Consider the following 26,510-nt stretch of genomic DNA (forward strand, 5'->3'; position numbering starts at 1 on the left):
TTCCTTCAATGTTTTTTCAATCATAACATTTTGTTTAAATGTAGTAGGAAATAAGTAACTGAAACATTTCTCTTCAACCACCATTCACCACAACAAACATGAAGTCCTTTATTTTAAGATGTGTGTCACAGAATTTCAAGTATTCTGTAACAGGAGTTTTACCTTCATCAAACATGTTAAGATGCTCATTGAAATGGTCACAATCTGACATATCATGTAGCTTATGAGGAAACTTGGGAGAAAGAATGTAAACTAATCATTTGACAACTCTTCTCCAGCTAGATAGTCTACCTAAGTTCCTCTGCTACTGTAAAGAAAGGAAAGTAAGTCTCCTGAACCCAGCTAGGACCACATAGTTGTAACTTAACCACCTAGCTAAGTCCCACTAGTTATGAGGAATGATTAATTCACTCATCTCCCTTTCCCCTCCCCCCAATTAACATATAATTAATGGAAGTTTACATGTGTTCCTAAAATATAAGTTCTACTGTGGTGCAATGCCTTGTATTAGTAACACGTAAACAAGTTTTTTATGGAGTTGGCCAGACTAATTATTTTGGTTACAGTGGGGTCTTTATTAGCTTTTTCCTCACAGTGTAATAGGAAGAAGTCTGAAACACCTCAGCAACATCCAGTTAATAATGCCATATCAAGGACATACTATGCATTTGATGGAATGTACAGCAATTTATATAGTATCTGGAATTAGAAGTTACAGTATATTTGGTACAAAAAGAATGTGATCTACACTATTTATTCAAGCCCAGTTTGAAAAGTCTCCATACTCGATAAAAAAAAACAACCCAATATTTAGTGTTAACAGGTCATAGCTTTCAACTGGTATTATATCACTTATTTATAGAATTTACTTGTGGAACTGGTGCTAAACAAAGACCACATAAAAATTACTTTGAAGTGAGAAGGCAGCACCTCTAAAACTTGTCTGAAACATTTAATTGCACAATTATTTCTTTTTTACTATCACTTTATTCCCCCTTTCATATTGAATTAATATTTTAAAGTAAAGCTAATTCAAATCTTACACATTAGCATCATGGGTAATCCAACAGAATAAACCACAAATTACACATTCAGCATTAAAAGTACATTACTGAAAAATACAAATCTAAAAGTTAACCTTTAGGTTTTTAGAGTTTTTTTTAAGAAGGCATATGTGCTTAAGGCAGCATCTTTTCCAGAATAACGACAAACGAATCACTGGGGCATGAAGCCACAACCTGCATGGAGTTAATCACAATCATTAATCACCACATCATATTCCTTTTTTGTTTTGCTTTTTCCGAGATGGAAGTGTTGACAAAAATGGACTTAAATTTTTGTTTATAGTGTAAATTAAGTTTAAAACATCATCAGTGGCAAGAAAAGTTAAGTAGTTGGCTTTTTTTACAGACTGTATGTGTCATGAACCTGGACGTTTCACAAGATAAAGAGCTTCTCGACTCAAGGTTGCTGCTTGGAAGCCAGGTTAGACCAGCTACCACCCAAATTTATCATTATTCGGTACTTCTAAAGTAAGACTGATCCAGGTCATAACAAAAAGATGTCCTAGCTGACAAACACATACTTAACTTCCTAGGTATTCTTATGATAAATGGCAGAGGACAAGGAAGAATGACAATGGAAGACACCACATTTTTTTGATTAACCTAGTAAGATTATTGTTTTCTTAATAAGCAGTGCCATTAAGAGAACACTGGAAGGAGTATTTAAAAAAAATCTTCAAGTATGAACTTAAGTGTTAATATTTCTGTTGAACACTAACTAGAAAGAAAGAGTTATAGTATTTAGATAGGCAAAGGAGGTCCCAAAGTTTTTGCCTCTTAAAAGATTAGAGTACTCTGAATTCTGAGAGCAGATACTTATGACTTCTTCTGCTTAAAAAAAAATGGTTTAGCAGCCTGTTAGCCTGTTCTCTCCGGCTCTTAGCAGCCAAAGAGAAACACTTCATTTTTTCTCCTGGGAAATAGGTGTTGTTCATGAATTGGCTGAAGATCCTTCAAGACAGAGATGACTGCAGTCCTCTTCTCTTTCTTAGACCTTTCTAAAGGAAAGTTATAAACAGGGAAAGGATAAAACAGTTCTTGGAATTACAGTTTCTATGGAATTTAATTCACCATGGAAATCAGCAAAGATTTAAAACACTGAATATCAAGAGTCAGGCCTTAGTTATGACATCTTGAACATATTTAGCATTTTACAATGTTTATATCATAAGGTGTAAAGAGAGAGATGACACTCCTGTAAACTGATTATATCTATGGCTACTTTGTCTTTAATAACTTAGAATAAAAGCAGATTACTTTTTCCTCTATTTCCTTCACTATTCCTTTAGTTCCTACAACTTAATTTTTTCTTCTAATCTTTAAAAAAAGATTTAACTCTCTTCCTCACCACTGACTTCTAGTTCTTCAGTTTGGTACCATTTCAGTCTCAGATGGGGGGTGGAGGAAGAGAAGTTTCATAATGAGGGAAAGAAAAACAAACAAAAATTCAGAATTCCTGCTACATTACTGAAATTTTGGCCTAATTGCTTGTATAAGCCATATAGAGAAGACACAAAATTCAAGGCAGATTTTAAAAAGCAGGTTTGAGATGCCAATTGGCAATTGAGATGTCCTTTCCTCCTTTTCCCAGCACTTTACAGATCACAGTAGCTAAAGGCCAGCTAAGGACATTGTAAGAGCACACTGCTACAACAGAAAATTCAAGTAACCTAAATTTATACATAAACTTTCGGTAATTTGATAGATGTTTATGATTAGACTTGTCACCAGATTCATCATTAGGAAGGAATATTCTCCCCAAATCTGATGGACAGTATGTTTTAAACATTTTCAACTTTCATCTGTGCCAGAAGGTTCCTGCAATCACCTGAGAATTTTATCTAAGAGAAACATTATGTTTGAGCTCGGCTACAAAGTATTAGAGCTGCCCTTCACAGTATCTTTATTTTGATTATTACTTTGCTGCAGAGTGTTTACTCATCCACCCCGCTAGGCTGAGCATTGTTACTTGTGGTACCACAGGATGGGATGAGATGATCGGGCCCATATGACAGGAAAGATGTGATCACAAGTTCCAGACGGCTAGTTCATAACAAGTTAATTCCTCGAAGGACGTTTTCTATTCTCCACACCTTCCTTTGTCAGATCTATGTTAAGTTCTAAGTGATATACTGTTTGTGAGATAGTGAAGCAGTATCTTGTAATTGATCATGTTTATACACAAGTTAAGGCGGAAGTGTAAACAGGTAAGAAATTACTACAGAGCTCCTTATCACTAGAGCACTATTAATTTTAGACTCTCTAATAACATTTAGATTGACAATAGCCACTTTTAACCCTCCAGTCACTACCCATCAACTTCACAGTGGCTGACTCTGAAAAATGACACCCCACCACTTCAGTATTGATTTTACCTCGGAGGAATTAGTGTCAGCAAAATTACCAAGAAAACACAAGTAGGAAATTTTGTTCAATTGCAGGAAGGCACATTTCTGAATTTAGTGGCTGCCTTCTGCTTTCCTTAAGATGTAGAATGAGAGGAAGTAACTGCACAGTGTCTGTAATGAGGGCTGAAAAAGTAGGTTACAAGATATAGGCCTACAGCACTTTTCACACCCCCTCCCTTTCATTCTCATTTCCTAAACCGTGCTAACCTCTTTCCACACTATTGCCCTGACACCACAAGAGCAATCTCTTCCTAAGTTCTTGTCCTGGTTTAACCCCAGCGGGCAATTAGGGCTGTGGCTCATTCATCCCTCTTTTCCTCCCCTAGTAGGGGAGGAGGGGAAAGAAAAAAAAAAAAAAACAAACAAAACCAACAACTTGTGTGTTGAGATAGAGACAGTTAAATAGGTAGAGCAAAAGCCACGCATGAGAGCAAAGCGGAACAAGAAATCCATTCACTGCTTCCCATCAGCAGGCAGGCATTCAGCCATCCCCAGGAAAGCAGGGCACGTAACTGTTACCTGGGAAGACAAATGTCATCACTCCAAACTTTCCACACTTTTTCTCCTTCTTCCCCCACCTTTATATACCGAGCATGACATCAGATCACATGGAATATTCCTTTGGTCAGTTGGGGTCAGCTGTCCTGGCTGCATCTCCTCCCAGCTTCTTGTGCTCCCCAGCCTGCTGGCTGGCAGGGTGGTATGAGGAGTAGAAAAGGCCTTCACTGCTTAGCAACAATCAAAAACACCTGTATGCTATTGCACTATTCCCATCCCAAATCCAAAGCACCATGCCATCTGCTAGTAATAAAGTTAACTCTATCCCAACTGAAATCACGACACATGTGCATGAAGCATTTATCAAGGTCTTCCTAGACCAAAATTCCATCTTTAACAAGAAAGGCCAAGACTCACAAAAAGCATGAGCGTGAGGAAACAACTATTGCTGCTAGTCCTCTGTATTTTAGTTCTTTTATCTTCCAACTTCCCTTTGTCACCAGGGCCTAACTCCCCTCTAATAACTTTCCATGTTTCCAGAATTTCAGTATCTCAAGACTTGTCCCTATGAAAAGTAAACTGTCCTGGGAATATCTAACCCTGAGCTTGTAAAACCTGTATTTGCTCCTTTACATTGCAGGTATCATTTGCTGTGCAAAAGTGGTAAAATGTCTTTGAAATGGAAGAAAACAAAGTAAACCTATTGAACCAGTCAAGGGATCATAAATGCAGGGACTGCTTCACTCATCCACCATTGATGAGTCACTTTCTTGAGAGCTAAGGTAACCAGAAAAATATTTTACCTTCTAAAGTTGCTGTGGCATACTTGCTACGTTTGTAGACTTTACCAACACCCAGCTATACAGTTACAACAGTTACAGTAAAACCAGATGCACAGTTACAGTTATTTTAAGCTTTTCTTTTAAAAATCAAGATTTGACAAATACCGAGAGCTACTCATTAATCTGGAAAATCCACCCAAGCTTCCTTATTTTGGAAGGTATAACTCACCTGTTGACTATATATCTTCTCCTTCCTTTCTTCAGGCAGAAAATCATCAAGAAAAATAGCAGAACACTATAAAAATACCTGTGAAAACTTTTATCTGATCCAATGAAGCTTTAAACAAAATCCTGAATGACACAGGGCTGAGAAAAACCTTAAACTTTATGATGTTTAAAAAAAAAGATTTAAAAAATTTAAAGATCTGATCTATGACGACGTAAGAATCACTATTTTTTTCTTGAAAAATTAGTAAGTTAAGAGGATGTCAGAGGAGATCATCATGATTACCTGGACTGATCCTCTTGCATAACAAAACAAAAATAAAAAGCAAAGCACTTAACCCTGTTCTTCCCGGGGGAAAAAACAAAACAAAACAAAAACAAAACAAATAACAGAAACGCCCATTATTTGCTTACACTGTACTATAAACCTTGAAAAATATTAAGTCTTTATGTAAAATTGTCGCATGATGAATAATCCATCACCTCCCTTCAAAGGTAGCTTAATGATAATTAGTAGTAATTAGTGTTATAGTTTCAGTATCAGGACATGTTTCCATATTCATATTCCACACACAACTCAGACAAGATTTGTGCCTAAGGAGAAACATGGCTATATATGTCACTAATGCTGGTACTGGTGACATAACAGAGCAATTTTTTCTAAGAATCAATGTTAATTTGTCAAATTTACTAAACTCTCAAAAAAAGAGGAAATTTTGCAATGTGAACTGGCAAATGTCAAAAGCTTACCATACCAATTTTAAGTAAAAATCAGCAGCCGCTCAAGATCCTGTAGTCCACGCAGGGGACTAGGATTATAGGTTAGTTCATGAATTATATCATACCCTGATATAGATTAGATTAGAATTTAAATACATGGTCTGCACCAACTTTGATTTTATACTATATCAGAATAACTCCATTAGCTGTAGGAAATTGTATGCTGTTATCTAATGGTTTTGCAACCGAAGAGAATATTCCACAAACACAGCCACAAAGATTTCTTTTAAGACCATATAAAAAACAGAGAACCAGACTTGTTGAGGGAATTTCCCTAAATAACCACTGTTCTTTGTACCTGTTCACCTTTCCTACTGATTTACAAAGAAAACCTTTGTTCGTCTTCCCCAAAGACTTTTTCTAGGAATGCAATTCAGGATACCCTCTTGCTGACTGCCACATGTATCCCTGACAGGATAATAATGCTTGGGGTGCAGCGTTATCGAAACACACCAAAATTTAGCTAGGCAAGTAAAAGAAAATTGTATTACAGGTCAAAAGAATGGGCAAGACTTCAAATGAGAAGAAAATTAAAACACCAGGTAGCCCTATAAAATACGAAGTAATATGGATAAGTAACAGCTCCTACACTGACCATGCCCCACTGGTAATTTTGAAAGAACAGATGGCACAGAGATCTGGGTTTTTCATCAGCATTTGGTAATTCACAAAATTATAATTTGAGTGCATGGTTATTGTATTAAAATCCAGCAGGAAATGGAAATGTTCTTAAGAATAAGATCCTCTATCAGTTGGCTCCCAGAAATCTCCTAGACTCTGTACAATTTGAATTCAGTGAATGGCTGTAGACAATAGCACCTGTTAGTGAAATAATACCAGACCCCATACTGGTATTTCAGCAATCTGCAAAGAACACCACAATGCATTAAAATCACTGTTCTCACTTGCCAAATAAACACAACTTATTTCTAAGTTGTGGACCCTTTACTACAAGTAACTGAACTGAAGAAGAGTCTTCAGACAGCAGACTTTTCATATGACGCAAGGTAAAAGATGAAAAAAGCTCTGAAGTTTCAAATTTTTTTTTGTGCTCAGAACAAAGCTAGGAATTTATTCTTTGTTTTTATCTAAATCATGATCTTTTCTACTAATCTGAAAGAATAGTCTTAGAAAATGTTCCATCTTAATGTGTACTTGAAGAAAAAAACCTCACAAACCTACAAATTGTACCCCTCAACAACAGCAGAGTGAAGAGATTGTGCATTTTACTAACACAAAGGCCCCAAGAAATACTGCTTCTTTTTCATATTTCAGTCTTCAGAGTAGTTTCAAGATCCACCAAAAGACCTCCAAAAACACTTGCCTCTTCTCTTACAGTCCCACCAAAAAAATCCACATAGATTCACTTTTCACAGAAAATTACTTTCTCAAGACTTTCTAAAATTCATAGTAAATTTCAGCGACTCAGAATAAAAAGTTTGGAGTCTAATGTTTGTTAGTCTTAAGTGCATTTGTGAGTGACTCAGTAAAGACAGGGAGAAAGGAGAACATTAATGCATTATGAGTATGCTCGAAGTGACTCCTTCAACAGTCCAGAAATCTTCAGGTAGAAGGAAACTTCTTTTATAGGACAGCAAAAATTCATTTTCCCACTGAAATATTCATCATAATCCTAAATTCTACTGAGAACCATCCCTCAGAGGGCAGAATTTGGTACTGTGAGTGGAAGCTTAGGTCTAATGTAGGCTTCTTTTTTTCCAGTTATTACATTTGAAAAAGCACTAAAGTTAAGCCAAAGCCAATCAGTAATATTAAGCAAACATATTTTAATAAACTCTTGAAGTTAACAAATCAGCTAAATTTGAGACTTAGGCATTACACCTAGGGAGAGAGAACAGAAAGGTTGTTTTCACTCCCATTAATCATTTTTGTAAACAGATTTTTTACAACAGCAGTCCAAATGGGATCAGTTATGAGTCCATTCATTCACAAGAATCTTTCTTGGTGAACTTAAGCATTTTTTGCAAATCTTATCTCCAATTCAGGTATAACCTATTTTGCTATCATTACAACAGACTGTGCTTGAGAGATGGGGCAAAATTAATCTCTGAAAGGAAACCTATGCCTTGTATTTTCATGAACTGCACGTGATTTTTCTACATTTTTTTCAACAGACTAATATCTTGAATGAAAAAACCCCAAATTTGGAAAACCAAAGAATTCTGCAACAAGGAGGTCATAGATAGCTAACGGAGCGCCATGGGAATCTCCTGCAACAGGTCTGGCAGCAGTAAGTAACGACAGCTTGTTCAAAGGCTACTGTGGCCACTGTCAATGGGATGGCAAGATTCACCAAGGCAAAGGCCAGAGACTCCCACCATCTGCCAGCAGCCTAAGCAGAATTAATTCCCAGTACACGAGACCCTGAAAGATGCATCAGCTGCACATCTCTCTGAAGCTCTCTTGATGTTGCTTCATTTGGATTTGCAAGCTGAACAGAGGTAAAGCACCCAAAGTTTGAAACACCTTCACCCTTGTTCCAATTAGACTAGGTTGCCAGCTGTGTAGGAAAGCACGATTCAAGAAGCTTTAAGATTAGGGTAAAAACAGCAAAGTGAAACTAAACACAATCCTTCAGAGCTGACTAATTCTGAATAAATAAATAAATAAAACAAATAAATAAATAATTCTGAATAAATAAATAAATATAGTAAAAATAAATTAATGGAAATAAATAAATAAATGAAATAAATCTGAATTCAGCTTCAGAGCTGAATAATTTTTAGTTTCTTATCTTGCCTTTACTCAGGAGCTCCCATGATATAACTCAGCCCTAGAGCTACAGACCAACTATGTTGCCCTATTTTGCAAATAGTATTGTCAGTTACAACTCTTACACTAGAAGTCTGGTACTCTAGCACCTAGCAGTGTCCCAGGTGAGTTTCCCTGAGATTTAACACCCCAGAAGAGGTCTTGTTCTTGGCCTCTCCAAGCCTCTCACCAGTCACAGCAAGGGCAGCCAATGCTCTACTACAGCAAATGCAACAGAAAACCAAGTGCCTCCCCTCCTGTCCCCCCCTGCACCCCCGGCACTAGGGCAAATCACAAATAAAAAGGCAGATTGCAACAACACAACCTTCTAAAAAAAGCGCCCCACATACCCACTAATTCAAACAGTTTAAGAAGAAGCTGTAGAAAGAAAAACAAATGACCCACAGGACTCACCCTGTCTCCTGGAGAAAAGAAGGCTGAGGGGAGACCTTTTCGCTCTTTACAGTTACTTGGAAGGAGGGTGTAGTAAGATGGAAGTCGGTCTCTTCTCTCAAGTAATAAGCAATAGGGCAAGAAGAAACAGCCTCAGGTTGTGCCAGGGAAGTTTTAGATTGGATATCAGGAAACATTTCACCAAGAGGACTGTCTAGCCTCTTGTAGGAGGCTGTGCAGGTAAGCGGTTGAGCCACCATCCCTGGAAGCATTTAGAAGACGTGCAGAGGAGGCGCTGAGGGGCACGGCTTACCCGGCGGACACACCAGCGTTAGTTTTACAGTTGGACTCGATGATCTTAAGAGCTTTTTCCAAGCTAAATGATGCTGCTCTGTGATTCCCCGCAGCGCAGCTCCTCACCTTTTGGTTCTGTCCCCGACCGGCTCTGGCGACTGCTCCCACGGTCCCACCCCCGTAAGGAAATAGCCCGCCACCCGCTCTCCTCCGCTCAGGCGCTCGCACACCGCACACCCCCCCGGCGGGTCTGTGAGGGGGGGGGCGGCACCTTCCCGCCCCAGCCGCGCTCCAGAAGGTTCTGGGGCCGCCTCGTGCTGCCCGGCCGCGCGCCTCCCCCGGCGCGGGGTCAGCGGTGCCTCAGAGGGAGCCCTGGTGGGGCCTGAAAGGAAGCTGCTGGTGACCAGCCCAGGTGGAGAGGATTTACTGGGAGACTCCCGGAGAGCCCGGCCCTTCACGCATCGACCAGGTACATTCCGCCACGCTCGGGGGAAACGCGGGAAACGTTTTGTCCCTATTTTGCTCTTTGTTTACACATCCCCGTCACCGCGTTTAAGGGAAGGTGTTTTCCCTGACTTGAAGTCATGGTGGCGGCCGCTCCTGTTGTCGTTAAACCCGTCATGCTATTGATGAATATATCTATCAGTTGTATAGGTTAAAAATAGATACTTGTCGTTACGCCGCCTTCAAGCGCAATGTATCCATTTTGAATACATTCAAATACATTCAAAATACATTTACTCCTCGCTTCTCCGTGAGGAGTAAAAGTTACCAAGGCTGACGAATCTGCTGGTTGTTTAGCGGGTATTTATCAACAATGGATTTCCACAGCTAGAAGAAAACAATAAGGACTAGTCCATCCCATATTCTGCCTGAGAGGCTGATCATTATAAATTACCTTATTGACCCACGGCTCTGCTCAGCATCACACGCTTCAGTGAGCCGCGCGATCAACACATGCTCAGTGCAGGTACGGGGGCCCTTCGCAGCATACTGTAACTGCAGAAGCAGCGTGCTGGTTTATCACCATGCACACTTTGTTTCCGTTTCAGTTTTTTTTCTGGTGGATAAATTTTAGTTTTGAAAGTCTTGAACTATTGGGACTTTCCAGTTTTCAAACAGAACCTTCTGGATTGCGGTTGTATTGGCGTGGGTTGGGTAGTTGTCAGTATCTATATGCGCTTGTTTGTGTTTACACATAAAGAAATTGTAGCTGTAATTCCCGTGGAGGTTACATCCTGGCATGTCAAGTACATTTCTCAGTCTAGGCAATACACAATAAAATAAGTTGTTTACCTACTTATAACTGAGTATAAATCATCCAGTATAATTCACTATGGGTCACTGACCCCATGTGCAGTTTGGTGAAACATACTATGGGACAAGAACGCTTCGTATTGTAGAGGCAAATGTAGAGGTAAAAGTCACATTAAATATATCTGTGTCGTCATTGCAGCATCTGAAGAATAGAAATAAATTTAATTGTTGCCTCAAATGAATGCTTTCAGTGCAGAGTTTAAATTTAGTTACCTAGAAAACTGAGTTGCATTCTGTTAATTTTAATTTTTTTTTTCCTCACAATTCATTGAGGGGAATTTTTTTTCAACTAACTAGTGCTGTTCTTGAATTATCCATTCTATAATTGGCCAAATCACCAATATCCAGAGGAAATTAAAAGTAAGGACAAGGATCTTCTAGTTTTACTCTCAATAATTTTTTATTTTAGTCACTAACTTGAGAAGCAAATACTGCTTGATGAAAGAGGAGTGTATCTATCTCTACATAGTTCCAAAATGTCAAATTTAGATGTTGAGTGTTTTGTTGATTGATTTAATCCATACTTACTTGTATGAAAAAAATCTGACATTGTTGATGACATATGTACATTAAAGTTTGTTTTGCATCTTGAAAATTTTTAGCTGTTGAAAAAAGTTTTTAAAATTTCTGAATTTTATGTATTTTATCTAGAGGAATCACATTTATTTTTAATTTACCAAAGGCATAATACCTCTGTCCTCTTCCTGAAAAGGGAAGGGAAGAAAGAGGGCAGCAATGTCCATTAGTGCAAAAGTATAACATGGAGATTTGTCAGAAAACGTAACATGGATAAAAAAGTGGTATTAGAGTTTTTTGGTCCTTGTCAAGATAAACAATCTGCGTGTCTGGTTCATGAAAAAAAAAAAAAAGTTTGGTTTTTTTTTAAATTTTTGATAAAGACTTGTAAGATCAAACAGCAATAAAAATGAGGGCCTTCATTACATCTTGCTTTCTATTTCCCAAACAAGCAATTCATTCTCTCTTCACTTAGAGATATTTATTTTATTTGTTAAAAAATTGCTCAAAATGTCTAGGAATATATTTTTTGGTGTCAAATATTGTGAACAATAGTGCACTGTGATAGGCACAAGATATATGGTGAAGATACCAAAGTGTGGTACAAAATCACATGCTTAATTTTCTAGTGGCGTCACTGTTTTAAAATGTGATGGAATAAATATAATTAAAAGTAATAGAAATTATGGTTATAATGTATCATCTGACATGCAGTACATTAACCAAAATTTATATGCTGCTTTATGCCAGAATAGTTTTGCTGGCTCAGAGGAAAAAAATCATCCTGATTCTAGGAACATTGGAGGCAAATGATGCTTAGGGCCTGATACCAGAAGAAGTAGACTGTGCTTTGGAATCAGTGACTTAAGTAATTTAATCAGTGACTTCGAAAATTCACAATATTATGGGGAAAATATAAAATTTCTGACTTTTTATCTGAAATAAAACTAACAGTGGTGGTCTAAGTTTCTTTGGCTGACAGATCTCAAAATAGAATTCTGTGGTAGACTCAGTTGTGTGTACATATGTGTCTATTATGGAACAGGGATTTAAAAGAATGTCATATAAAAATCAGATGTGTAGCTTATTTATGGTCAAGATAAACTGCCAAGACAAGATTTTTGGTTAAATAAGTTCTTGTTTTGTACATTGCTGTTTTTTTAAACTTCCATAACACAGGATGACTATTTCAGTCTTAAGACAGGACGACAACAAAAGGTTTAAGTAAGTTGTATAACGTTGTGGTGGGGATGCACTCCACTATCCCAAAGATAAGAGCTGACTGAATAATTCCAAGTCCTGCTATGCGCCTACATCTTTTTTACATTTTTACATTTTACATTTACTGACAAAAATATGCGAGTCACTTATTGAAACAAGTACAAAGGTAAGGTTCTTTTTTTATTTTTTTTTTTAAAGTAGAACATTGTAAAGTCTTCTGGTTTGACCACTAGGTGTAATTTCGAACATAGTTTTTTTCCCCCAGAGATTCTGCTTTAAAGTCCATAAGATTTCACATACTGTATTTCCAGATTTATATTATCCTTAATGAGAGCAGGGCATCTTATGTTAAAGTTGAATTTTCCTAGTTGACATATATTGAGAACGCACAGAGCTGTAGCTAAACCCAGAATGGCTAAAGCATTATCTACAATAAAAGCATGCTACAAGGTGACCTAATTAGATCTAATTTAATATCCAAGTTCAAGATTCATGGAAGGGTGCTGAAATTGAACAGATTTATAACTAAAGTAAACTCTCTTACAAAAGGCATCAGAAAATCAGGGAAAAAAACAGATCACAGCATTTTATGCATCCATGAAATATTTACCTAATTGGTGTATAGAATACCTGTCACTTTGTGAGAGTTTACAAGATCCGTGCCCCCCCCCTCAAAAAAAAAAACCAAAACAAAACTTCAAAAAGTCCCCAAAACAAAGTAAAACCCCCAAAGCCTTCTATAGTTTTTATTCCCAAAAATAAGAAATTCCATATTGCCACACACTGGAGTGGCTGACCTTATGTTCTCCTTTCTTAATAAATCATAATATTTGTTCCCTACCCACTCTGGTGCCCCCTCACACCCCACCCCCCCACCTCCCAAAATAGCTAAAAGGAAAAAGAAGACAGTAATCCTTTTCCAAAATAATAACAAAATAGAACCAGAGAAAAGTGATATAGACTTGGAGAAACTAAATTGAAAAATAAACACAAAACAACAAACAAACAAACAAACAAACCTACCCCAAAACAACAAAAAAACCCAAACCTAAGTTACTTCAGAATGCTAGCAGATTCCTAGTCCTGGGTACAGGAGACTTGCAAAGACATTTTTATTTTAAAAGGGGTTTCTTCAGCAGAGAACACTTCAAGCTGATTTTGCAGTATACTGTCCAAGAAAATGCCAGTTGCCTTTCAGCAAAAGTTCTAGCCTTACAACATTGGGTAAGAGCAATATATAAGTGCAGCCATGTCATGCAGTAGAACCGAAATATCATTGATCCATGTGTTCCAAATACCATGCAGGCTGGAATAACTGATGCTGTCTGTGTCAGGTAATTCATGACAAACTCATTTTTACTTCTTCAGTGTGATTTTTTCCTCTTCATTTCTCCTTTCAGATACATATTTGTTACTTGTAATACTTTCACATGGTGTACAGCATCTCCTTTGGGATTTTAGTGTAGATCTAAACTTCTCCAGGTATCTTATGAAAGTAAAGATGATGAATAGTTAGAAAAACTGGAAACACTGTAGGGATATTCCTTGGATTTGCATAGCCTGTAAGAGTGGACTTCGAATTAATATTTTTAAAAATGTTCATGGCTGAAGCATTCCTCTTGAGAATGTTAAATTATGACAAAGTCAAAGAACATACATGAAGGTAAACCAGAATGGAGAATTACTGTACGTCATTTATTTCTTGGTAACTATCTATATGCATTCTCTTATGCCAAGTTTTATTTGAAGTAATGAAAGATATCTCTCCTTAACTGTGTTTAAACTGTTTTGCATGATAAAAGTTTGTGGGTGAATTAATCCTGACATTCTGTAATTCCTGATGTTCACTTCTTGCACATACCCGTGTGTACCCACCACACAAACTGACAGCAGTTTTTGCAGCGGGGCTTCTCCAAAGTTTTAGCAGGAACACTTAGTCGTGAAAGCAGGGGAAGATGTTCATGGGTTTCAGATAGGTGCAAAATATATTGACAGAAATTTGAATGCCTAAGAGCATTATGCAACCATGGGACTAAGGAACTAATAACCGTTATTCTTTTATATTTTGTTTTAGATTAATATGTAATATAGTTAGATAGGGTTTGTACATACTGTTTTCTCTCTGCCTAGTACTATTAGACCTAATTATTTGAGTTATTAAGAAGTTTGATGTGTCCTAGGCAATATGCATTTGCTGCATTTGGGCAAGACATTGAAAAGATGAGCTGGACTGGGGAAGACGCTGCACCTTACGTTGGGGGCGGACGTAGGGGGGACCAATTATCTAGTTGCTGCCCAGAAAACTGAAGTCACTTTACTCTGCCATCTTAGAATAAGGTACAACTTTGGTTTGAATGATTTTCCTCAATAGAATGAAAATAACTTGTGACAAGATCTACTAATAGTATACCTGCACCACTTCACTGATGTCATCTTCCTGGTCTCATGTATGTGGAAGTTAGTCGGGTCAGATAACTGGTAAGCAGTTGTTCAAGGTCTTAGATATGTTGTGACAGTCAAACAATACATGGATATGCAATGCAGAAGGAACATGGCTGTACCCAGAGTGTTCTGTCTGACCTTCAAAGTAATGAAGGTCACATTCATGTATGACACATCCTTCTGCATGACACATTCGCTTGGAGAGGCTTCTGGCTGTGCAATCCAGAAACGATTTTTCATTTTTAATGAACACTGTAGAGCTTTCATTCTTTGCTCTAGCTTTGGTACTGATAAGCAGCTTCATAACAACTATAATTCTGGCCACTGATAGTAATAAAAACTACATACTGATCACTGCAATTTTGCTACTTAAATTCTACACTTCACTACAAGATCCTGTTTGAAATCATCAAGGAAGTGCTTGATGTACAACAGTGCATAGTATTAATAGGCAGACATCCAAGATTGGGTGCTTTGGATATCATCCAAGCTTACCTGAAGCTGTTTCAAATTTCCTGTGTCTCAAAATAGGGCAGGGATCTTGAAAGTAAGTTTCTCTGTGAAATGTTTACTTGTGATATCATTTAAGAAGATAATTTCAAATGTTCTTTTCCCATACAGTATTGAAAAGGTACAGTCTGTTATAATTTAATTTAAAAAATATGAAAGATACATTTATATTATTTAATCTCACTCAAGAAAGTGCACCATCTACAAAAATTGTCACATGATGAAAGAAGAAAAAAACAACAAAAAGCCACCTGAACCCCAGAGTAGTAATGTCCATTCAGTTAAGTTACATGCTTTCCTGCGCTTAACTAGAAGCCGATGATTTTGTTTATATTTCCAGTTAAAAGTTACAATATTGATTTCAGAACTGTCCCTATATACATATCAGTACAGCTATGTTGCATGGAACTAAGAATTATTAATGGGACTTAGGAAGTAAGGAAAAGCAAAGCACTAAAATGTGTTTTCAGTAGTTTTAAATACTAGTGAAGACTATGTATGCCTATGAAAAACAGATTTATGGGACAATTAAAAGTAAGGTACTGCTTTGCTTTTCTGCTTTCTAGCATATATAGTTTCCATAGGGTACAAAATATTCATACTGTCATCGTTAAATATTCTGGGCCAAAAAGAGCTGTTATTACTAATTACTGTACAGTATTAGGAACAAACCTATTGTTTCACTGTGTTCAATGAAACATTTTATTACATAATTTTTGACAGTTAAATATATTCACCTTTGACATCTTGCCCAAAGGTGAATTTGTGGGAGTTCTGCTGTGGGGTGGTTTCTACAGTTTAATGGCTGATAACTGGAGGGCAGAAAAAAATTTCAGAGTCCTATCTCCTAAATCAGTTATAAAGTGTTCTGGGGAAAAAAAAAAAAAAAAAAAAAAAGATGAGAAGATATATAAATAATTAAGATGTTGCCATAGTTTTGTTACTACTGTTAAGCATGTAAATTCTCAGTGTTACAAATCTGCCAAAGAACAATGAAATACTTCTCACTATCGGCTGCTCCGAAGGACTTTGTTCACATCCTTTATACTCCATGGACTAGTGTTCATAATTGCTATTCAGAGAAAGATTTGTCCATGCCTTGTTCCAGAGCCAAACACAGTGTTTTCCAAAGCAACAGCAGTTTTGGCTCAGTTCTAAATATCTTGAAATTCAAGTAAACACAAAAATTTTAAGAGCTTTTCTCCAAACTGTTCTGCACACTACAATGGTATCTTTGGCATGCTGTACAGCAAAGTATTTCTGCTGTCTCACTGTATTAAAGCAGATGATCTTAATACTTCCAAATACTTCCAATATCAGGGGAAATAACATTTTGTTGTTAGGATCCTGGCATCTGCTGATCTGCATTTCTTGGTGGCACCTTGCTCATAACTTGTACCCTCAAGTGGCTTCCGATCGCAAGTGATAAACCCTTTTCTTCTGTCAAACACAGAGAACATGGATGGATTTTACAGGATGTATTGTTCAAAACTGTAAATTTACTATAACAGGTGTATATACATCTGTGTGGAATATAGACAGTAAAGGATAAGCTTTAATACAGGTAGATGTAGAGACATATGGGCATATAGATATATATATGTATATTTAGGTTTAACCCAGGGATAGTATGCAAACATGAGGAAGCTGCAGACTGCTCTTTCAGTGCAAGTTACATGACTAGATCCAACATGAACAGGAGTTGTGAAAGATCCCCATTTGCTGAATTATGTATTTTTGTTCCAGTAGAGCAATTAAAAGGAAGAACGTTTACTATTTATTACATTTTAATATGTATTTTAGTTAGTGCTGTTACTATTTATCTTTAAAATGTTTTGACAATATGTACATTAATTGCCTTTATAAGCTTCTTTATTTCTAACATCTAGATGTATAATGATTTCCTGCATATATTTTAGAAAACTATGGAACAGGAAAGAAAATCATAAGTATTTCTTATTTGAGTACATGTCTGAAGAATTTGTTTTTATCAGTCTTTAAACATTCATCAGAGACAAATGATCTATTCATGGTTAATGGAGCATCCCAGACTGTTGCAGATTTCATTAGCTGAAGTTTCAGTGACTTCTGGTTGCCATAATAATACTTTGAAATTTTTTCTGAATGAAAATTGTTGTATCAATGTAAAGTGCTTAGCATAGTATGTGTATATAAGGGATAAATTAATCAACCAGTAAGAGTTACCTCTGCAGTGAAGCTCTGCAGAAACTTTGTGGCAAGAATCTTATATAAGTTTAATTATTATTTTTTAAATGGAATTTCATTGATTTCAAAGCAGCAGAGCATACAATTGAATTATACTGTGTTTTATAGAGGATAAAGGAGTCTTAGAGCTAGGGCACTTGACTCCAACAAAGAAGTTGTCTCTGTTACTTCCTTATGCCACAGGGCTCGTGTCATCTTCAAGCAATTTGCTCAGTCTGATTTGGGCTTTAAATAAAGTCAGGATAACTAATAACTATACCAGCTCAGCTTTGGTGACTGTTCATGTATGCAGTTAATTACTTGAAATGCAAGCAAGTCACAGTTAACTTTAGCTGCTCTACAGCAATCAGAAAGCCCACTTCCACTGATGGTAAACTAATATGCATGATGCTATGTGGTAGTAACGTAGTTACTGAAGATCATCTGCCATCAATCTGAACCATTGGCTATGTAACTCAGAAATAATACTTCATTTATTTCATATTTTTACAATTTTGATTATATTGCATGAACCTCAAACTAAGGTTGTTTCCCTGACTATGCAGCAGTATAACACAATGTCTTCAGATCCTGGTTGGAATTTCTAGCTGCTGTTTAAGAGAACACAGCTCTTCCTTGCATGTCATGAAATAGTTGCTCTCTGTGTGTGTATAAATTCAGAGACTATTCAGATCTGCAGTAAAATCAAGAAAGGACTAATTTTTTAGCCTAAAAAACCTCAAAAACCAAACATAAAGAAATTTTCAGCCTCACCAGATTATTCTCCTATGTCATGAATATAGAGCAGCACAAAGGATGTCAGTCCTTTTTTTTATTTTCTTTGGATTTTTTTTAGTGGAACTGGTAGTATTGAATCTCTCCAAGCTAAACAATGTAAAGTAGCAAGGTGGTCAGAGTGGGTAAAGTCATCTACCAACATGGGATCTTTTCTTTCAAGGTTGGCAGGAATAAGAAAATTCTTCAAAGGTAGAACAATTGGATAACCATTTTGCATGATTTTTGACTCTCGTGTTTCTCCTGGCCTCAACTCAGTATCCTGCTGCAGTGCCTGCAACTACCTTGCTGTGTTTTACAACTACTTTATTACTTTTTCTTAGTCTGAGTTTGGCTATTCAGTAGTTATTTCTAACTCCCACAAAGAACAGTGAACTTCACAAGCAATTTCAGGTGCAGTGGTGCAATGAATTTACAGCAACTAATAAAGGTGTAATAGGGAGAACATATGATATTAGAATAGTCCACCATAACTCCAGTGCAGCTACTCACGTGAGTAAATGTTTGCAGTATTTAAACTACCCTTCTGTCTCACTTTGTGCAATGAACCAGTCATCCAAAAATGTTGGTGACATGCTCTGCTCTTCTGAAAGAAAGTAGTGTAAGTGAAGAGCATGTCTGTTCTTTATACTTAAGGTTCCTGTCAGTACAATATAACAGTACTCAGCAGGACAACATTTTTTTTTTTTTTTCCAACATTAGCTGCACTTTTGGTCACAGTTGCTGGAATAAGTAAACTTAAGTTTTTGGACATTAGTGGTACTTCATATCCAGTCTGATCAGCCTGGATCAAGTTAACTTGATTTAGTAACCCCAGAGTTTACTTCGAAGTATTGTGTTCTTCCTCAATGTTGTTCCCTGCTTCTCCTTCACAACATAATTTCAAAACATAACTATCTAACTGTAAATGGAAGAAATATCCTCTTTTAATTATCTGGAGGGAAAAAAAAAAAAAAGGAAACCAATAAAGATTTGTTAATTTCTCTTTATTATTAAAATATTATTATTAAAATAGTCTACACCCAGAATAGATTCATTCAAGCAAACTTTTCTTTTTTTTTTGTAATGAGACTAGTATCCAGCTATATCATGCAACTTGCTGAGTGATATCATAGGAGAAAAGAGCCCCCTAATGGCTTCAAGTTATCTAGGAATATAAAAATAAATTCCACTTTCTGTGAGTTTAAGCTGAAAAGTAGTGTAAATGTAGTTTCAAAAGGCCACATTTGTCTTCTTGAGAAAAAGTTGATACAATGGAATCAGTTTAAAATGTTGGAAAGCATCCCAGATTGACAGCATTATAGACTTGAAAGAAAATGCCCAATTTGTGATATGTAAACTTTTTAAATCTTTCTGATTTGATTTTTTTCATCATTTTTTTCCTGAATATGACAAAGCAAGATGCTTACACTGTAAATCTTTAATGTGGAAATAAATAACGTATTTAATGATTATAATCTTAACTAATTGTTTGGGTTTCTGATATTCTTTTGTGTTTTGTTTGGTTTTTTTTTAATGATGTTCAAACGGAATATTCGCTTTACAGAAATAAAAAATCCTTAATGTTATTTGGAGTTCCATGGGCATAACCTGAATACTAGCAGATGTTAAACCGGAGAGAGTCATATTGCTGTATTGGAAATCAGAGAGAGCTTGATTTTATTTCCAATCACAAAATTTTAAGGTATATTTAAAAAGCACAGGTATAGTAAATAAGGTTTCTTTTCAGAGAGAAAAGAAACAGGTGAATAAAAGCTGTAAGAAAGCTTTTGAGCATACGTAAGGATTCTTTTTGCAAGTCAAACTGCACATAAAATATTTTGAGACAGGCCTTGAATTTTGTAAGAAGTCAAAGTGAATTAGACATCCAGTTATCTTAGTTCATGATAAAAGTCTGCCTACAGACTAACTCAAGATCTAACTCTCGAAACCCCAGCCTTTGTCCCACTGTTAAAATTTTCTGTCACTTAATTAAAATGTAAAGGGTTTCTCTCCATTATTTATGATCAGATTCTAACACTGACTCCATAGTCAATGTATGCAGTCGTCACCTCTGGCAGTATTTCATGGAGTAAGATACCAGTCCATGAAAGCTAAGGTGGCAAAATGTGCCCCCAAGAGATTTTCTTGCTACTGGGAAAGAATTTCAGAAGAAAACATTGAAATTGCTGACATGGATCAATTATGTATACAACAAACAGCAAAGACATTATTCACAGAGAAAACATAAATAAATAAAACAGTACAGATGATGTAGTTAAAGTAAGCCTTTAGTTTTGGCTCATCAGTTTACTACTTGTTTTGCCAGTGCTTATTCATATAATACTTTATAGAAGATGAAGTTGTATCTTAAGCCATGCATATTTTGTTCATGTGGTCACTTAGGCACTCCTTCAAATTATTGTTAGTTTACCAAAAAAAATGTATATATAACTGTGAATTTCACTTAGTATTTCAGATTTAGAGACATTGTTAAGTATTTGAGCATTTTACATAAATTTATTAAAAATACCTGAATAGAGGAAGAGAAGAAAGTGCTTTTCTGTATTTGTGGTGTTTTTGTCATTGGATAAAATGGATTACACTTAGGTGCCTAGTCTAGCAGCAATAACCTGCACTAAGCAGTTTCTTAACATGACAAAGCATTGGAAAGTTGTACTTGGCTGGGTGTTTAAGTGCTAGGGTTAATAGGCTTATGCTTCTGCTTCATTCAGAGGGAGTAATTGCAATAGCTGGTATATGAAAAATTCCTTTCTACTTGGAGCAAGGACCAGAGTGCATGAACTGATGAGTAAGGTGGTGCAGATTGCCACAGTTGAAAGGAGTGTGTTACTAATGAAGTGACACTGCTGTTGTTTTAGCGTGATGCTCCCGTGGCCTGTAAACCCCAAGTCAATGAACTTCATGACTTGCCATGTAACCAAAAACTGGGTTATTTCAGTTTTAGCCTGTCACCTTCAAAATCACAGCAACCTATCACCTATTACAGCAAAACCATTTTCAACACAGCTGAAGGAAATATAAAGTTTACATAGAGCTAGGCAGTTAGGAGACAGTGCTGTCAATGTCACATCAAAACAAGCAATCAGTCCATGGGATTGCTGCTTCAAACATGCAGCACAGCAGAACAGAACATCCTAGGTTTCATATTTCAGGTCATAAGCCTTGATCTTTGCTTTACAGGCAGAATGTTAGCAATAACTACTGTATCTATAAAAAGATGGCAGTCTAATGCCGTATTATTTAAAGCAGACCATGTTTGCGCAGCAGAGGTAAGCTTGCAGTCAAAAGACGGATTCTGTTTCAAACTACTGACAAGCACTAAGAAATCCTCCAGATAAATGTTCTCTGTACCTGGCTTCACAACATGTACAATAATGAATTAATAATATGAGAGATCTTATGTGCTGTTATTACTCCAGACTGCTTAGCATGTTTGGGACAAGTTACATTAAAACATCACAGAAGTACTTAGAAATTATCTTTTCTGGCTGCTTCATTCCCATTTCCTTGAAGGGTTAAGCATGATAAATACAATGCACAAACCATGTTCTGTTCTTAGTTGTCTTTGGATGTACATAGTATTTGATACATAACATCTGTGAGTGAAAAAAAAATTAAGTGGAATAAATGCATTCTGTAAACAAATACCAAAGCTTATATTTAACATGCAATAAAAAAAAGGAATACTTCCTTTTTTTTAGCTGCTCAGAAAAGCAAAGCATAATTTCCTTACCTGGAAGATCAAACTCTGTATATCATCAGTACTGTGTGAGATACAGGGACAGGATAAATTTTTGTTCTTCCGTAATAAGCCTTTCTTCAGAGATGCAGAACATGAGATGTAATTATAAGTAAAACGAACTATTCCAATGTCCAGTCTGTTATCAGTTGTACTCGCTGAGAGCTGGCATCCTCTTGCAAATGAAAAAAGGTAGCTCAGCAAGTTGTCCACTGAAGGAGCTCGATATCAGTGGTATCAGGCACCAGCAGTCACATACTGATGCTATAGTGTGTACAGTCTCCCTCTATTGCGCGCTTTCTCTCGCTTGCTCTCCCTCTCTCTCCCCCTGACGTTCACTCAGCTCTGAGTCTGAGCTCCTTCTGCTGCTGTATAATCAATCCAGCCTGTCTGAATCTAATAGGCCTCTATTTAACCAGCCAATCAATAGCACAGATTCCGCTGCTGCTCCCCAGGGTCTTTTCCAGGAGTGGTACAAACAATAAGAGTTTGGCCAGCAATTTAACGAAGTATTTTTCATTATTTTATCTCCCTTAAAGAAAAATTGTTTAGGAGAGCCCAGGTTCAAAGCTATCTTCTCTGTGTTTTTTCATAAGAGTTATATAAACATACACATTGTATTGTGCTAGCATTCTGAAAGCTTTTAAATTTTTATGCCTTCTGTGTTTTTTAGAATACATATAAAAAAAAAAAAAGAAACATACATATGCTCTCCTCACTTCCCATCTACAAATAAACCTGCACAGCAAGCCTCAGGCTTTGATTTCTGAAAAATCCAGTAGCAAGTTTTGTGACTTAGAACTGTTCATGGCAAATGTGGAAATTAAGCATCAACCAAGAAGCAGAACAATCGTGCTTCACAGACTGTGCTTCTAACCCCTGTGATTTTGAACTACCTTCTTTCTTACGCTGCTTATGTTTCAGCTTATGTGATTGATTGATTTTATTAAGAATTTGTCTGGAAACAACATAGGTTCAGATACATGAGGAACCAGAGATTCAATATCTATTCAGCAACAAATTCACATGGGACAGCTTTTTCTCCTAAAACAGTGATCAAAACTAACTGAGACATGGAGTTAGCAACAAATGGCTGTTGTAATTTAAAGGAAAACTCTATCTTATGCTGCACTGCATTTCCCATTTACGCAAGCAGTAGACTGTCCTTTAATAGCTAAACATAGTATTTCAGAATGGATATTCTGCAGAGTGAGTATTTTAATCACAAAAAACTGCCTTTCTTTTTCTTTTTTTTCTTTTTTTTTTTTAATGTAGGGGCACTAAGTCATAAGAACATTGCTTTGCAACCTCAACCTGGTCATTCTGGTTGCATTTCAAAATTATGAGCCAGCTTTCATGCTGAAGCCAACTGTGGGAAAGAACCTACCATATTCCTGAGTCCAGAGGGTAGGTTACATCAGTTACAGGAGCTTCCACATTATAACATATTGATGCTATTATATTGTTCTTCTATCATTAGAAACAGCAACTGTAATTAAAGAACACTGTGAATACAATGGTTTTCTAGAGAACATACTGTCCCATTCTTGGTGCTGCATTCATGTGTGATTCTTGCAGAAATTAGACTGATTGCTGCCAAAGAATCCAGAAACAAAATGAGAACTTTGATTGTCTGCCTCTTCAGTGTTTGGACTGTCCATCAGCCCAAGGATCTCTCCACACATTCATTGCATTAAGACCTTGTCCCAGGGATCCTGTCCTGAGAATGAGAAATTGCAGTCTAGCTGTTTATTCCATGGCTAAAATTGCCATAGGCCAAACCTCTTACTGAAGTATGAGAACTGTAGTCTAACATCAGAATCTACTTGCACGTAAGCAAGTAGATGTGCTGATAATTAAACTAAAGTTTCTTGTGACAATTCGGCTGATGGGTTTCTGCTTGACTCACAGGATTTCTTCTGCTAGCTCTTAGGAGTGGTTAAAAGGAGTTGTTCCTTTCCAATCGCTTTATCAGAAAATCCCCCATTAAACGTGTTTATAGAGCCCTTTTAGATGGTCTATGGTCTACGTATCCTACCTATCAATTCATACTTCTTGGATAAACACAGGTTACTGCTACCAGTAGTAGCAGTATAAATATAATATCAATTTTATATGATTGGTCTCTTGTTTATTCTAGTCAAAGACTTAAAGAGAAAGACAGCACAAAGACCCACTATTAAGCTGGAGTTTACAACATAAGAAAGTAACATATGGTGTTCATAAGCAATAGTTAGAGATACAAAGTTACCAGGATAACATTTCTGTCTAATCTGAGACTTTACAGAAGTATATGCGTAAGGTCATATAATGGCAGAAAATGACAATACCTTTATGCACTTGAATCTCTTTCAATGCACATATGAAAAAAAAAAAAATCCAGGAAACAACCAAAGAAGTCACAGTATCCATAGCAAGTTCAGGTCATCCATTCTTAACGTGAAATATTACAGTATCAACCAATAATCTCCGATTCCTCAGTTGCATGTGGAATACTTCATTAAATGCAGCCTACAAAACACATGTAACAGGTGTCTCACACATTTTGAGTGGTCTGCATTAGCTGAGTGATGTTCATGGACAGAGAAAAAGATTAAAATGTACAAATAAAAATGAACATGGATACAATTATGGTCATACAATTTTATGAGTGAAGATTTGGTACTGAAAGTTTGTAAAGATCTGTATAGTCCTGTATGTTGGAAAAAGGACAATAAGGGTGGACGGTGTTCTTCCCTTGTGGGGAGGGTGGGAGCACGGAGGGGTAGGGCAGTGTAAAGTTCATTCCAGATCTCTGTGAGAAAGACCCAATAGCAAATGATGTAATAAAATCGCTGTTTTACTAAAAGAAAATAAAGACAACTATAAATAGAGAGGAATTCTTGCATCCCTCATATGCTGACAACCCTTCTTTCATGCAGCATGGACCACGGATGGATTTTCTTACAGCCACACTGCATAAATCCTATCCATGGAGAGATCCTTTTCTCCCTCCCATGCTGTTGAGCCTTTTATTTTGTGTAACAAACAGAGTCACATACCATCTCGTGACAGATTGGGATGTTATCTCTGTCATAACACCCACCAGCACAGCGAAGGCTGGCACAGGGCACACCAACAGGTTCCCTTAAAGCAGCTGCTCATGCTAACGTATGATCTGCTCAAGCCCTAAGCAGCTCTGTAAGACTAAATCTTGTGAACATCTAATGATGGAACAGCAGATGTTGCCTATTCATAGAGGTGCCTTTGATGGATTCCCTCATGACAAAAATAAATATAGAAGTCAAGGTTGTACATTTTACAGCTTTCTCTGGAAAGAATGAATTAAACGGGCTTTCTACATTGAACCTAATCACTGGTTTTATTAATTGTACAATTGTTGAGTGGTATTTTTCTGATATAAGTAACATTCAGGTTTCAAGTCAAGTCCCACCAAATCTTAACACATTCTTAAAATGCTCAGACTATTCACATGCTTAAACCTCACAGGCAGGTATGGAATGTAGAAACCTAAAACATTATTTATAGTTTTACTGATACTTAGGAAAAGTGTTTCTGCACAGATGGGGTACAAATCTCTTTAATTTTTTTTTTAAATGATTGAATGTAAATACAACTATACTCAAGGTAGATTTTGTCAATCTTATTTCATTTTTCCTTAGAAAAATTCCATTTCAGATCCTGAAGGACATACTTAGGAAAGAAGCCAAGATACAGTATAGCTGATATAAATAAGATAGCAATACATAATTTCCTGTGTTCTATATAACATGTCTCATTATTTCTCGTAAAGTAGGTAAATATGTTACAATTTTTCTTGAAAGTTTTCTTCTTATTTCAAGCAATAGAAGTAGTATATAGGGGTTTTTTTTGATTCAATTTCTGTAAACATGTTGGAGAATAAGAGAAGGTAAATCTCCATTTATTAAATACTTCGACTTTTGCCCTGAAAGTTATGTATACAAACATGATGCAATGGAATACATGTCCATAAAACAAGATATATCTTATTTTCTACCTGAATGCTTTAGTGAGCTTCAGGATGAACATTGTTATAAAAATGCAAACTGATATAATTGAAATTATTTATTATCATCACTGTTAATATTTATTGTATTATGATGCTTCTAGGTCAGACAAATAATTCTCTTGAAAAGGCAGTGACACACTATTGGTGAGGAGAAACATATTTATGGTTACAAAACAATTTTTAATGTGTAACATTTCTAGGGCTAAATTTGTCTTCTGCTTCTCCATGCAAAGATTAGGATCATCCATTCCACGCTTAGAAATGTTTATCTGGGAATTTACCAGATGTACTGTAAATTCATATCTCTGTATGATGTATTTAACACAAAGGGAATTGGTCTTTCTATGAGACTTCAGAACTTTCAAAGGGCCACACTATGTTAGTGAATGAGATGGGCTGTACAAGCCTCAAGGCCAGGGGAAATGGCAAAGCTCACATTATTTTTTCTTCCACAAAACACCATGGCCACATCCAAGCTACCTTTTGGAAATGTTTGTAATAATTTCTAAATTTTAT

At 36.5% G+C, this 26,510-nt stretch overlaps 1 protein-coding gene across 3 annotated transcripts in view; it reads right to left on the bottom strand.

The window, feature by feature from the left end:
- The window catches only part of CDH18 (cadherin 18, type 2), a 522,827-nt gene extending 500,552 nt beyond the window's left edge, over positions 1-22,275 (bottom strand). For all 3 annotated transcript variants that reach the window (XM_014941039.1, XM_014941041.1, XM_014941037.1), the window contains exon 1: positions 21,959-22,275. The gene's annotated coding sequence lies outside the window, so the exon portion shown is untranslated. The remainder of the gene's footprint in view (positions 1-21,958) is intronic.
- Between the last annotated feature and the right edge of the window lie 4,235 nt (positions 22,276-26,510).

The sequence above is a fragment of the Calidris pugnax genome, unplaced genomic scaffold, assembly GCF_001431845.1.
Source record: "Calidris pugnax isolate Ruff unplaced genomic scaffold, ASM143184v1 scaffold8, whole genome shotgun sequence".
Taxonomy (NCBI): Eukaryota; Metazoa; Chordata; class Aves; order Charadriiformes; family Scolopacidae; genus Calidris; species Calidris pugnax.